Source organism: Antechinus flavipes, chromosome 5 (assembly GCF_016432865.1).
Source record: "Antechinus flavipes isolate AdamAnt ecotype Samford, QLD, Australia chromosome 5, AdamAnt_v2, whole genome shotgun sequence".
Taxonomy (NCBI): Eukaryota; Metazoa; Chordata; class Mammalia; order Dasyuromorphia; family Dasyuridae; genus Antechinus; species Antechinus flavipes.
Genome location: NC_067402.1, coordinates 262,747,794 through 262,759,697, shown reverse-complemented (window position 1 = coordinate 262,759,697; position 11,904 = coordinate 262,747,794). Strand labels below are relative to the sequence as shown.

General features: G+C 35.5%; 1 long non-coding RNA gene across 3 annotated transcripts; it reads right to left on the bottom strand.

The window, feature by feature from the left end:
- Positions 1-2,546: 2,546 nt before the first annotated feature.
- LOC127539431 (uncharacterized) lies at positions 2,547-10,167 on the bottom strand. 3 transcript variants are annotated; one of them, XR_007947923.1, is made up of 4 exons: positions 9,918-10,167; positions 6,615-6,804; positions 3,035-3,151; positions 2,547-2,760 (listed from the first exon to the last, which is right to left on the bottom strand). It is a non-coding gene; the product is annotated as an uncharacterized LOC127539431 (long non-coding RNA). The 3 variants fall into 3 exon arrangements; XR_007947924.1 differs by having other exon boundaries at positions 3,058-3,151; XR_007947922.1 differs by lacking the exon at positions 3,035-3,151.
- Between the last annotated feature and the right edge of the window lie 1,737 nt (positions 10,168-11,904).

Below are 11,904 nucleotides of genomic sequence, written 5' to 3'. Positions count from 1 at the left end.
TCAGTAAATATTTGCTTTGCATACCTATTTTATATACCTACATATCTGGGATCACATACAAATTTCTCAGGGGAAAAAGGGTCACACATAAGAAGCCCTATCTTATAGCTGTTCTTATCACAAGATGTGGCTCTGCAACAAAAAAGGATAGTACAAGGTAGTGAGTGAAGGGGGCAAAAAAGAGAACAGATTATTCTAGGTACATTTGAGGAGGAGGAGAACACAGTCAGCTGGGGGGAAGCTGGGGTTTGAAGGAGGATAAGAATTCTAAATGTCAGAGATAAGGAAGAAGTATATCCCAAGCACAAAACACAGCTGATTTTATGGCACTGAAAAATTATGTCTGTAGAGAACAACTAGAAACACAGTTTGGTTTGAACACAGAGTGAAGAAAGGGAAGTAGCATGAAAAAAAAAAAAAAAACAGAAAAGTAGATAGGAACTAGATTGTGGAGGGCCTCAAATGCCAGCTAAGGAATTTATATTTTTATCTTAAAAGAATTATTGAAGGCTTTGGAGGAATGGAGTAATATGCAAAACTGAGACTGTGGTTTTGATCCATATATATTTATACGAATGTTCCCTTTTCTTTTGTAATTGTTGCCTGACTCTTCATGAATCATTGAAATTAGCCATCTTGCTTTGAGCAAGGAGGAAAGAGGAGATAGATGATAGATAGGAAGAAAAATAGGTAGATAGACAGACAGACAGACAAATGAGGCAATTGGGATTAAGTGATTTGCCCAAGGTCATACAGCTATGTTATATTTTTTAAAGTATAATTTTATTAATACCTTTTGCTTTTATATTATTTCAATTTCTCCCATATCCTTTTCCAGAGAGCCATCCATATAACAAATCCTCTTTAAAAAAAAAAAAAAACACAAAAAGCATATCAAGAACATGTTTGATAACATGAGCAATGATCTGTACCCATCAATCTTCCCCTCCCAAGACCATTTCTGAGCTAATGTTATTTGAACAAATACATGTAAGATCGATCATGACTGTGATGACTTTGGGGTAGTGTGAATTAACAAATAATCCATCTACAAGCATTTCTTAGATACTCTGTCTCTGAAACTGTGCTAAGTACTAGAGATGCAAAGAAAAAAACAGTCCTGGCATTCAAGGAACTTCAAGACCAATGGAGCAGAAAGCCTATAAATAAACAGATACAAATGAGATATGGTAGAGTAGAAGGAAGAAAACCTTGGAGGGCAGGAAAATGGGAAAGTCTTCTGCAGAAGATGACATTTAAGCTAAATTATGAGAATAGCCAAGGATATCAAAGGACAGAAGCATGGAGGGAGACATCCTGGAGCTAGAATCAAAGACCTGAATTTAAAACCCAAGTGTGCTACTTCTTATCTGAGTGACCCTGGACAAGCTGCTTTCCTCAATGGGGACTGTTACTTTGGTTCCTCATCTATAAAAGGAGAGAATTGGACTGGTTGACCTTGGGCATCTCTGCCAGCCAAGAAAAACTTGAATTCTAATCTGGCTTCCCACCCTTAATTACTAGCCACTTAATCTGTTTCAGACTCAGTTTTTTTATCCCTAAATTGGGCATAACAGTAGCACTTATCTCCCAGGGTTCTTGTGAGGTTCTTGTGAGTTAATGTTTGTAAAGAGTTTTGTATAATGATAAATGTGGAAATATGTTAAGAAAAAGCATACCTGATTAACCTATACGGGATGGCTTGCTGTCTTGAGGAGGAAAGGGAGAAAAATTTGGAACACAAGGTTTTGCAAAGGTGAATGTTGAAAACTATCTTTGCATATATTTGGAAAAAAATAAAACACTATTAAAAAATTTTACTTAGCTTAAATGCAAGCGATTTTTCTTATTTGGTTGATTGGTTGATTGTCCAAAATGACATCACTATGAAGCATAAAGTTAGTGTGACAGATTGTGCTGGGCAATCCTGTGCCACTTTGGAGCAATCAATTCTAAAGTACTTAAGAGAGATCTTGAGAGCATTCTTGTAGAGTTATTTAGAATGGACAGCAAAACAGAGATACTAGCAAAGGAGATGGAGAAGAATGAATTGAGAAGGCAGAGTACAGAGTCACAGAAATCAAAGCAAAGAGTCAGTGATCAAAAATGACAAATATACTGCATTGAAATTAAGCAGAATTAGGGGCAGCTGGGTGGTGCAGTGGATAGAGCACCAACCCTGAAGTCAGGAGGAGCTGAGTTCAAATGTGACCTCAGATACTCATATACTTCTTAGCTGGGTGACCATGGGCAAGTCACTTAGCCTCAATTGCCTCAGAAAAAAAAAAAAAGAAAGAAAGAAAGAAAGAAAAAGAAAAGATAAGATAAGAAAAGAAATTAAGCAGGATTAGTACTAGGAAAAGACCGCTGCACTGGGAATTAGGAAGTCACTCTCAAAAGGCAATAGCAAGAGAGTAGCTTTACTAATTTGTTTTTTTTTTTTACTTTAAATTTTATTAATTTTAGATTTAATTTTTAGGATTTCCAATTTAGTGTTTGATTTTTAATTTCTTCTTTTCCTAGTTTTTAATTGTACACTTACTTGATTAGTTTATTTTTTCTCTATTTTATTGATATAAGTATTTAGAAATATAAATTTTCCTCTAATCGTTGTTTTTGCTGTATCCCATAGGTTTTGATATGTTGTCTCAAGTAGCAAGGTTGCAGAGTGTTAACATAGTCAGGAACTAGAGTTAGTACATGAAGACTTTAGGATGTCGATTGCAAAATGATATCTGTTTACCACACTGTAGACAATACCTGTTGAAATAAAGCATTTACAAATGAATTTCCAGGCTAAGTCTAATAAATAGCAAATATGCAGTCTTAAAAAAAAAAAAAAAGTAAAGGGAAGGTAGGATACTTCCAGAATAGACTATCATATCTCCCTAGAGCTTGAAATGTTATTTTTTCATTTTCATGCATTATTTCAAACCACTGATACTAAGATATTGTGGTGGGGGGTGGATTTTCCCATGCTCCTTTTTTTAGAGTACTCAGCTGAAACTGAAAATCAAAGAAGGTTCTTTCTTACATGGAATGTTGAATCAAATCTACCTGCATCCTGAGAAGGTCAGGGTAGGTTTTCAAAAGAAGGGTGACTCAGCAATGGAAATTGAAAGGCTTCTAATGATGGCGTAATTGGACTGACCTTTAAAGAAAAAAAAGGGAACCTTGAATACAGCAAATCAAGGTCTCACTAAGTCTTATCCAAATGTGTTCAGGGAGACATTATCACCAGCTTAGAGAGCATTAATCAGATTACATGTGTCTATTTTGTGAGCATGGAAAAGAGACCCAAAAAAAGTTATATAATGAGATAGTGAGATATTGTACTCTAAGCTCATTGCATGTCATAATCAGAGCAGGAAGATACTTGTGATCCATGATCTTGTGTCCTGTGTATAATGGCAGTTTTTTTAATTTGCTTATTTCAATCAGTTCTTGGTTCAGAGATGGCTCAGGTGTGTAATTCTGTTTCAAGGTTGTTGTTCTTGGTCTAAAATTATAAATTCCTGGCAACTGGCTTCTTTGTTTGACCTGAATAGTGCACAGAAGAATGGCATACACTGATGAGTACTTAAGTTTTTGTGATGAAATATGGGTATGGTTTCTAAATGAAATCACTCCCTCTGTGTTTCCTAAGGAGGTTAAGAGACCCTTTTAATAGAAAGTTTGAAAAATATCATTACTACTCTAAGGAAAGTTGGGAAAACTTCAGTATTGCACTGAGGTCAAAGAGGATCAGAATTAACCAAAAGCTAGTGTATCTGGTTATTTATATTTCCTTAAGAAATGTCAGGAAAGTGCCTTGGACTTTGAATCCAGAAAGATTTACTTTCAAATCTTACCCATAACACTAACCAGCTATGTAACCATTGACAAATTACTTAGCACAATAGGAATCATGGCAAAATAAAAAGATCATTAGCTAGTGAGTCAGAGATTCTGGGTTCAAATCTTGATGAAGGGGGCAAGTCACTTAGCTTTATTTATTTTATCTATAGAATAAGGGGTTTAAAATGGGTTACCTCTTTGGTCTTTGCCAGCTTTAAATATATGATTTGATTTGAAACATCTTTGAGAATCAAGATTCTCATCTGTAAAATGAGCAACATTTCCTAGCAGACTAGATAGTTTCAGAGTTAGTAAGGCTTCTTACAAATCCTGTGTCTCACACCTAATGGCTTCATCAACCCATGCTTGTTTTTCTTCTGCTCTCCCAACAGCTGCCAGTGGGAAAATAATTGAGAAGATTGGAGTTTTAATCTCACTTTAAGACACTTCCTAGCTATGTGGTCTTGGGCAGGTCATTTAACTAACCCCTCTGAGCCTCAGTTTCCCCATTTGTAAAATAAAGCATCTTTCTTACAAAACTGTTTGTAAGGATCAGATTAAGTAAGATTTATAAAGTACCTCATAATGTTTAAGGCACTAGATATATGCCAACTATTATTATTACTACTACATTTACTATTATTATTATTATTATTTAATTTAGTTCAACAAATGGTTAATAAGTACCAGTTCAGAGCTAGAGAATTTTCTACTGTCATAAAGCACCAATTGCTCTGTACCTCTCTCAGGTCTGAAAAAATCAAAAGACAACACTTTGATTTTAAAAAAAAACCCACTATAGTCAAGTAAACAAAAATTTATTAAAACCCCTATTGTGTTCCAGGCACTGTGGTGTTTAAAGACACAAAGTCAAAAGTGAAAATCTTTTTCTTCAAAGAGTTTCTATTTTGTCATAATATTTACATATATCAGCATATGTAAATGAATTGTCCAAGTGGCTTACTTTAAAAACTATTATATTTAGAAGTACCACATTCTTAGATTTTTTTTCCTTCAAAATTCAATTCAAAAATCAGAAAATTGAGGTCAATTTGTATCTGGAAAAATTACATAATTTGCTTCTAATGTGCAGTTCTGAATTGCCATGGTCAAAAAATTCAGTACCTGGTGACTATCCCAGAGGCTTACCCAAGATAGGTTACCAGGTCACCAGAACTTTGTCCCAGAGTAGCAAATTTAGAAATTTTCCAAAGTTTTTGTATTTCAGTACATTGTTAAACCTTTCTCTTACCTCTTACTTCATGGCAGCTTTATCCCAATGTCCTGATGGAAGAGTGATAGCCTTTACCCTCCCCACCCCCAACTAAAGGTATTTTTCATATTGGGAAAGAGAAAAGAAAAGAATGTGTTTGCAGAGGACTTCTATGTGTCACACACTCTGCCTAGCATTTTTTAATTCAAATATTTTCTCATTTAATCATTGCTATTTCTCAGCCAAATTCTCTCAAATTCAGCTGGTTTCTGCCCTAAGCACAAAAATCCCTAGTTAAACTCTGGACGAACCTACTGTTTTGATCTACTATTGACTGACTTACTGTAGGTATGTATAAGTTCAACCATCCTTTCTCCATTTCAGATAAGAATAATGTAAATAGGATGACTACTTCCTCCATTCCTTCCTCCATGTTTGTATATTCCTTTCTCACATTCCAGTTATGAAAACTGGCAAGTTCTTCCCCTTCCTCATCCTTTCTAGATAAGAATATTTCTTTTTTCAGCATCTCTTCTCTTTCCTCACTTCAATCTCCGAATAGAAACAATTTAACATTCTCAATATCCTTGAAGACATTAAAGTTCTTAAAGAATACTTGTTACTTCTCCCCATTAAACTGTTAGCACTACATCATTATATAATTCCTTCCAGTGCCTCAAATAAATGTAATTATCTAGGCTTCTGGATACTCACATTTTTATTTCTAAGTTTTTCTTCACCTTTGATTTTTTCATCAAAAATGTTTAAAAGTCTTTTTTTCCACTAAAACAGAGGTGTCAAAAATGCAGCCTGAACCAGATTAAAACATAGTTGGTAAATATTTGACAAAGTAAATAAAAATAAAATAAAACATTGATATTATATCCTAAAACTGTCAGCTTGTGATCCTTACATGTATTAGTTGCCTCTATTTCTATTCAAATTTGATATCACTATACTAAAAGTCTATTTATTTATTTATTTTTGGTATCTATAAGACTATATTAAACTTTTCAGATTGTTATTCTTGAATGTAAACCTTTTTTAGCCTTTTAGATTATTATATGATTCTAAGATTCCTCTTCATTTCAAGTAGAAATTCCTACTATATAGTATTACTTGTAGTTCCTTAGTCCTTGAGCTGCTTGTGTTATGTTTAGGGATGTCTACAAATATTTTTTCTTTGACATAGGAATTTTAGATTTTGATTATGAAATTCCTGAATTTTATTTTGTTTGGTGGTTTCTTTAAAGAGACGATCTATTGATTCTACCTAGAAAATTTTCATTTATTATTTATTGAAATATAGTATTTTTTAAATCATATTTTCAGGAAATTCAATGACTCCAATTATTTCTCTCTGACATTTTTCAGAAGATTAAAAAATATGTATATATGTAAAATATAAGAAAAGATACATATATTGAGATATATATATATATATATATAGCTTTAAGTGTACATTTTCTTCAATCTTTTGATTTTGTTTTAATTTTCCTTTTCTGTCTCATAGTCATTGATTAACAATTTTCAGTTAGTTCATTTCTTAGAGAATGCTTAATACCTTTTCTTCAGAGCTATTTATTCTGCTTGCTTTTATTTCCATAACTTTGTGGGGAAGGTTTTTATTATTGCTTCATTTCTTCTAGATATTTGTGTAGTCCTGTAGAAAATCTTTTGTTGTTGTTGTTGTTGTTGTTGAGTCTCTGCTTATGCCTGTTATGGAGTTGTTGTTCTTCCTTCAGGGGAAATGTCTAAATTTACAATAAAAAAAAAATTATCAGTGTTTAATTTACTCACCTCTCTAACTTTAGTTCTTGAACTGAAGCTTTCTGCCAGATCCAAGCTCTGACCCCCACTGAATTTTTGGATAGAAAGGTCAGGCCTTATTGATTTTATCCTAGGTCTCTAGGCTTTCTTTATTGAGATCCCATTCTCAAATTTAGGGTCCTCTGGAAAGAGCTCTATAGATTTTATGTGTCCCTGGCTATTCATTCTCTCTGGTAAAGCTTTCTGATGGTGACTTTGCTAAAAGGTTCCCTTTTTTATTATACTTGGACTTCTGGCTGACTTTTTGTGCAATTCTGGGCTGGAAAAATTAGCTTAATGTAGTAGATTTAGTCTTATTCAAACTCCAGGTTTTACCAGAATAGAAATGTGGGAACTGGGTGGTCTGGGTTTTGTTCCAACTAGAAGTCTATGTGCAAGCCATCTCATTTCCCAATCTCATCTTCTTCTGTTTTCTCTAATGCTTTCCCTTACACCTAAAATGATCCTCAAGCTCTGTAACTGTTAAAATCTTTTCCTTTCTTCAGGCAACATATTCTCCATGAAACCCAGAATCCCTTTGGAGAAGGTCTTTGTCATTCCATACTTGTTACAATAAGAACCCATTTCTTGTTTTGAGGTTAACAAAGTTTTATTGTGAGAGTAATTCTGTGAGGCTATTAGTCTTGATATCATTAGCCCTATATTATAGAGGAGAAAAATAAAGATTGAAAGCTTAAGAATTGTCCCTCACCATACAGCTAGCAAGTCACAAAACAGGTGCTAAATTCCACGTTTTCTGACTAGAAGATTAATGCTTTTCCTATCCTATGAAAGTATCTTGTATTTGTGTGCCTTATACAAAAGAAGGCAGTATGTAAAGGATAACTAGTCAGCAATGAAGTAAAGGGACCTGGGCTCCAGGCTTAGTTCAAACATTTGTTATTCTATTACATTCAATTAAATTCAAGAAAAATCAATTAAGCATCTACAATGTCAAGCACTATAATAAAGTACAATTAATAACAATTAGATATTTCTTCCTTCCTGGGGCTTACATTCACTGAGGGATATACAACATAACTTGCAGAAGAAATACAAATTCTATACAAAGTAATCTCAAGATTAAAAAAAAAAAAAGATTGATTCTGCTTCCTGTTCCTTAAATATGGCACAATTTCCCATCTCCCATGCTGTTGCACTGGTTTTCCTCAGTTCCTAAAATACATCTTTATCTCCTTATCTTACAATCCCTACATTCTTTCAAAACTCAGTTAAATCACTCGAGATCTTTTCTGATCCCATTAATTCCTAGTGCCCTCAACTCTAAAAAGATAACCTTGTATCTACTTGTACATGGCCAAATATGTATCATATTGTAGCATTCCACAGAATATAAATTCCTTGGACATAGGGATTTTTTTCCCATTATTGTCTCTGTACCTCAAGCTCTTAGAACGGTGCATGACCAATAATGGGCAAATAATAAATGTTTATTGATTGATTAATTGATCAAAAATTGGAGGGATCATCTAGGTCTCATATAGAAGTTAGTATTTAACCCAAGCTTTGATGGAAGATAAAGATGACTAGTTGTAGAACTGTAGGCTCATTATAAAAATGAGGATAATAAAACTGATACTATTTACCTCATAAGATTTCTGAGAGAAGAGTATGTGGTATACTTTATAGCATTATGGAAATGTGAGCTATCATTACTGGCACTGATTAGTCATATATCACATAGCAATCTCATCTCCAATTTATTACTCATTTCCTACAATTCTTGAAATAAAATGATTTCAGAAGAGAACCTGTGTTCACTCCCTCAATTAGTGAAGTTAGATAGTCCCTGCTTATAAAGAACTTATATTACATTGAAGACTACAAAATATGTCTAAGAGATATAACCAGGATTTTGGTACAGAATCAATAGTTTCTTTTTCTGGGATCATTGGCCCATCTCTTCAAGTGATCTATGGATAGATGTCAGAGATGTTCATGAAGCTGAACAAGCAAAATAATCCATTTTTATTTTCACTAACCTCTAAATAAAATTTAACATTTCCTTTAATTATTTAGAAAGTTAACTCAGAAAAGAATTTCAACAGACTAACAAAGGCATCCATTTCAGAAAGAAAATTAAAAAGTTAGGGACCTTTGTTCTAGATAATCCCAAGGATAATGGTCAGATCAGGAAACTCTTAAAGTTTTGAATGTTTTAAGAAAAGTATCTGACACTGGAGTCAAGGGACCTAAATTCAAATCCCCTGTGTGACTTTGGGCAACTCAAATCATCTCCTTCTTCCTCATCTGTAAAAATGGGCTATTGGACTAGGGGACTCCTACATACTTCCCAACTCTGGAACTAAAGATCTTATGATCATTCATAATATGTATTTTTTTAATCTTCAGTAAGGAAACTTGGTTCTTGATGTTTGCAATAATCTAAATCACCATAGAAACACATGACCCTGGAGTTAGCAGGGATCCCAGAGGTGACCCTGAACCATGAGAATCCCCTAAGAGGAATCCGTACACAGGATCCCATGGGACCTCCAAGAACCAATCCAGCAGGCATTATGAGGTCATCTGAGTTGACCCTTCAAGCATCTCTGGGGATTCCTATGCTTATCCTGAATCTATTTTGAGAGACCAATTGTCAAAAATGCTGCTTTTTCTGTAGCACTGTGGGTGGACTTCCTAAGCAGGTGTCACTGTATTTTTCAATCTTAAAAAGCATGTCAAGCATTGTTTGCTAGCTGCCAACAAGATAATTATATAGAGGGGGAAATGAAGGGGATGGGGGTGTGTGGAGAAGAGAAGGGAGCGACAAATAGCAGGGTAACCCACCTAGTTCTTGTATTCTGAAATGAGCCAGTTTTTCAGAGTGCCCCACTTCCACTTTACACGCCTCCATTTCCTTTCTGTTTAGTATAGCGTAAAAGTCTTTTTAGGACTTAAAAGCTGCCCATGAGAAGATTAATGAACTCAATCTATGAAAATGAGCTCATTACCATGTTTATTGCCAATTTTATCCCAACCACTATCTCCGTAATGTGCAATGGGACCCTGCAGACAGATTCTTCTCCCCTCTTACCTTCTGCCTGCGTAAATTTACCGGGCAATAACGAAGTTTCATCTGGCTCAAATGGTCTTCTTCATTTTCTGTCTGGGAAATAGATGTGGGGTGTGATGTGCTCTATGAAATAGTTGTTCATTTCATCTCAAAAGCTAGAGCTGCATTTTAGTTGGAGGCAGGAGGAGGGGGTGAGCTGGGAAGAGAAGGGCAAGCGGCTTGTTTCAGAGCCAAATGCAGGCCCATCACACCCTTTCTTTCCAAGAGTTCAGGAATCTCTGGCACAGACTGTTGGGATTAACCCTGGGTTAAATCAGCTGCCACATTCCTGAGGAAGGGCTTTTCTCTGTGCTGAATCACTGTTAGGCATGGGGAAATTCCCTACTGTCCTCTAGACTCCCAAGCAAATGATAATGATCCTGCATGATGGCTTGGTGGATAGACCACTGGATGGAAGTCAGGAGGATCTGAGTTCAACTGTGGCCTCAGGCAAGCTCATTTAACCCCAATTGCCTTGCTAGATAGATAGATAGATAGATAGATAGATAGATAGATAGATGATTAGATGAGAAAATAAATAAATAAAGTGATAATTATCCTCTGAAAATAACCCAGAGTGGGGGAAGAGTTATTAAATTGTCCTTATAGAAGTATAATGCTTCAGAAGAAGGATGCTGAATTTGGCATCATGGGATCTGAGTTTGAATGTCACCATTATTATTCATTGCCTGTATGACTTTGGCCAAAGCACTTCCATTTTGGGCTTCTGCTTCCTCCTTGATAAAATGGGCTAGATGATTTCTAAGACCCCTCACATCCTTCATTCTATGATCCTATATATGCCTCTGCATGGACATGTTATCTCCCCCAAGCAAATGTAAGCTCCTTAAGATCAAGGATTGTACTGTAGCCTTTGTGCATTTGTTGTTGCTGCTACTGCTGAGAGTTATTTCAATTATGTCCAACTCTTTGTGACCCTATTTGAGGTTTTCTTGAAAAGAATAATGGAATGGTTTATTATTTCCTTCTCCAGCTCGTTTTGTCGGTGAGGAAAGTAAGGGCAACAGGGTAAAGTGACTTGATCAGGGTCACACAACTCTATCTGAATGTCTGAGGCTGGATTTTGACTCGGGAAGATGGAGTCTTCCTGACTCCAGGTCCAAACTCTGTTCACTGTGCCACCTAGCTATCCCTCACCAGCACATAGTGAAACCTTAATAAATACTAGTTGATTGATTAATCAAAACATCCAAAAATAATACAAAGGTGTACACCACACAATAGGTGGTCATTGTAATGCATTCAACCTATTCCTAAATCCCAAGTCCTGATTTATGACTGCATGTCAAGGAAATGCTTCTTATAACCTTTGCTTTGACAGTTAATAGACTTCTAATGCCATGGGCTAACAGAGGGAGAAAATCCCTGGATTGGATTTCTGCACTGCCAAACCAAGGTCATAACAGTTAATCCAGAAGATGGATGGGTCAGCCTAGACAATGTATTCCCCTAGCATTATATATTGCTGATAGGTTAGAGAACAAATATCTTTCCAGCTCCCTCTCTTGAGTTGTGCTAAGGGGTTAGACTCCAGATGAAAGACGAGAGATAAGTATTTAGTGGCAGTGAAATGAATTACCTCTGAAATTCAGTCTCCAAGTGGGTGCCATATTGCTCTTATCAAGTGTCTGATTTCTAAAAAGGACAAATAGCAATCCTCAGTTTCTAATAAGTGGATCAGGAGTCATAAACCTTTAAAAATCTCTGTCAGATTAGGTGGTAGGGGCAGACTTAAGGGTCTCATGTGATTTGGGGGGAGGGAGCTGTCTCTTCTTCACAGCTCCTGAGTGTAACCCATGTAGCTAGAAAGGACACATGCATCTAAGTGACAAAGTATATTGATTGCTAGACCAGGATTAGAAAGATCTGAGTTCAAATCCCAGACACTTACTTAGTAAATTACTTAACTTCTGACAGTTACCTCATCCATAAATAAGGATGATAATAG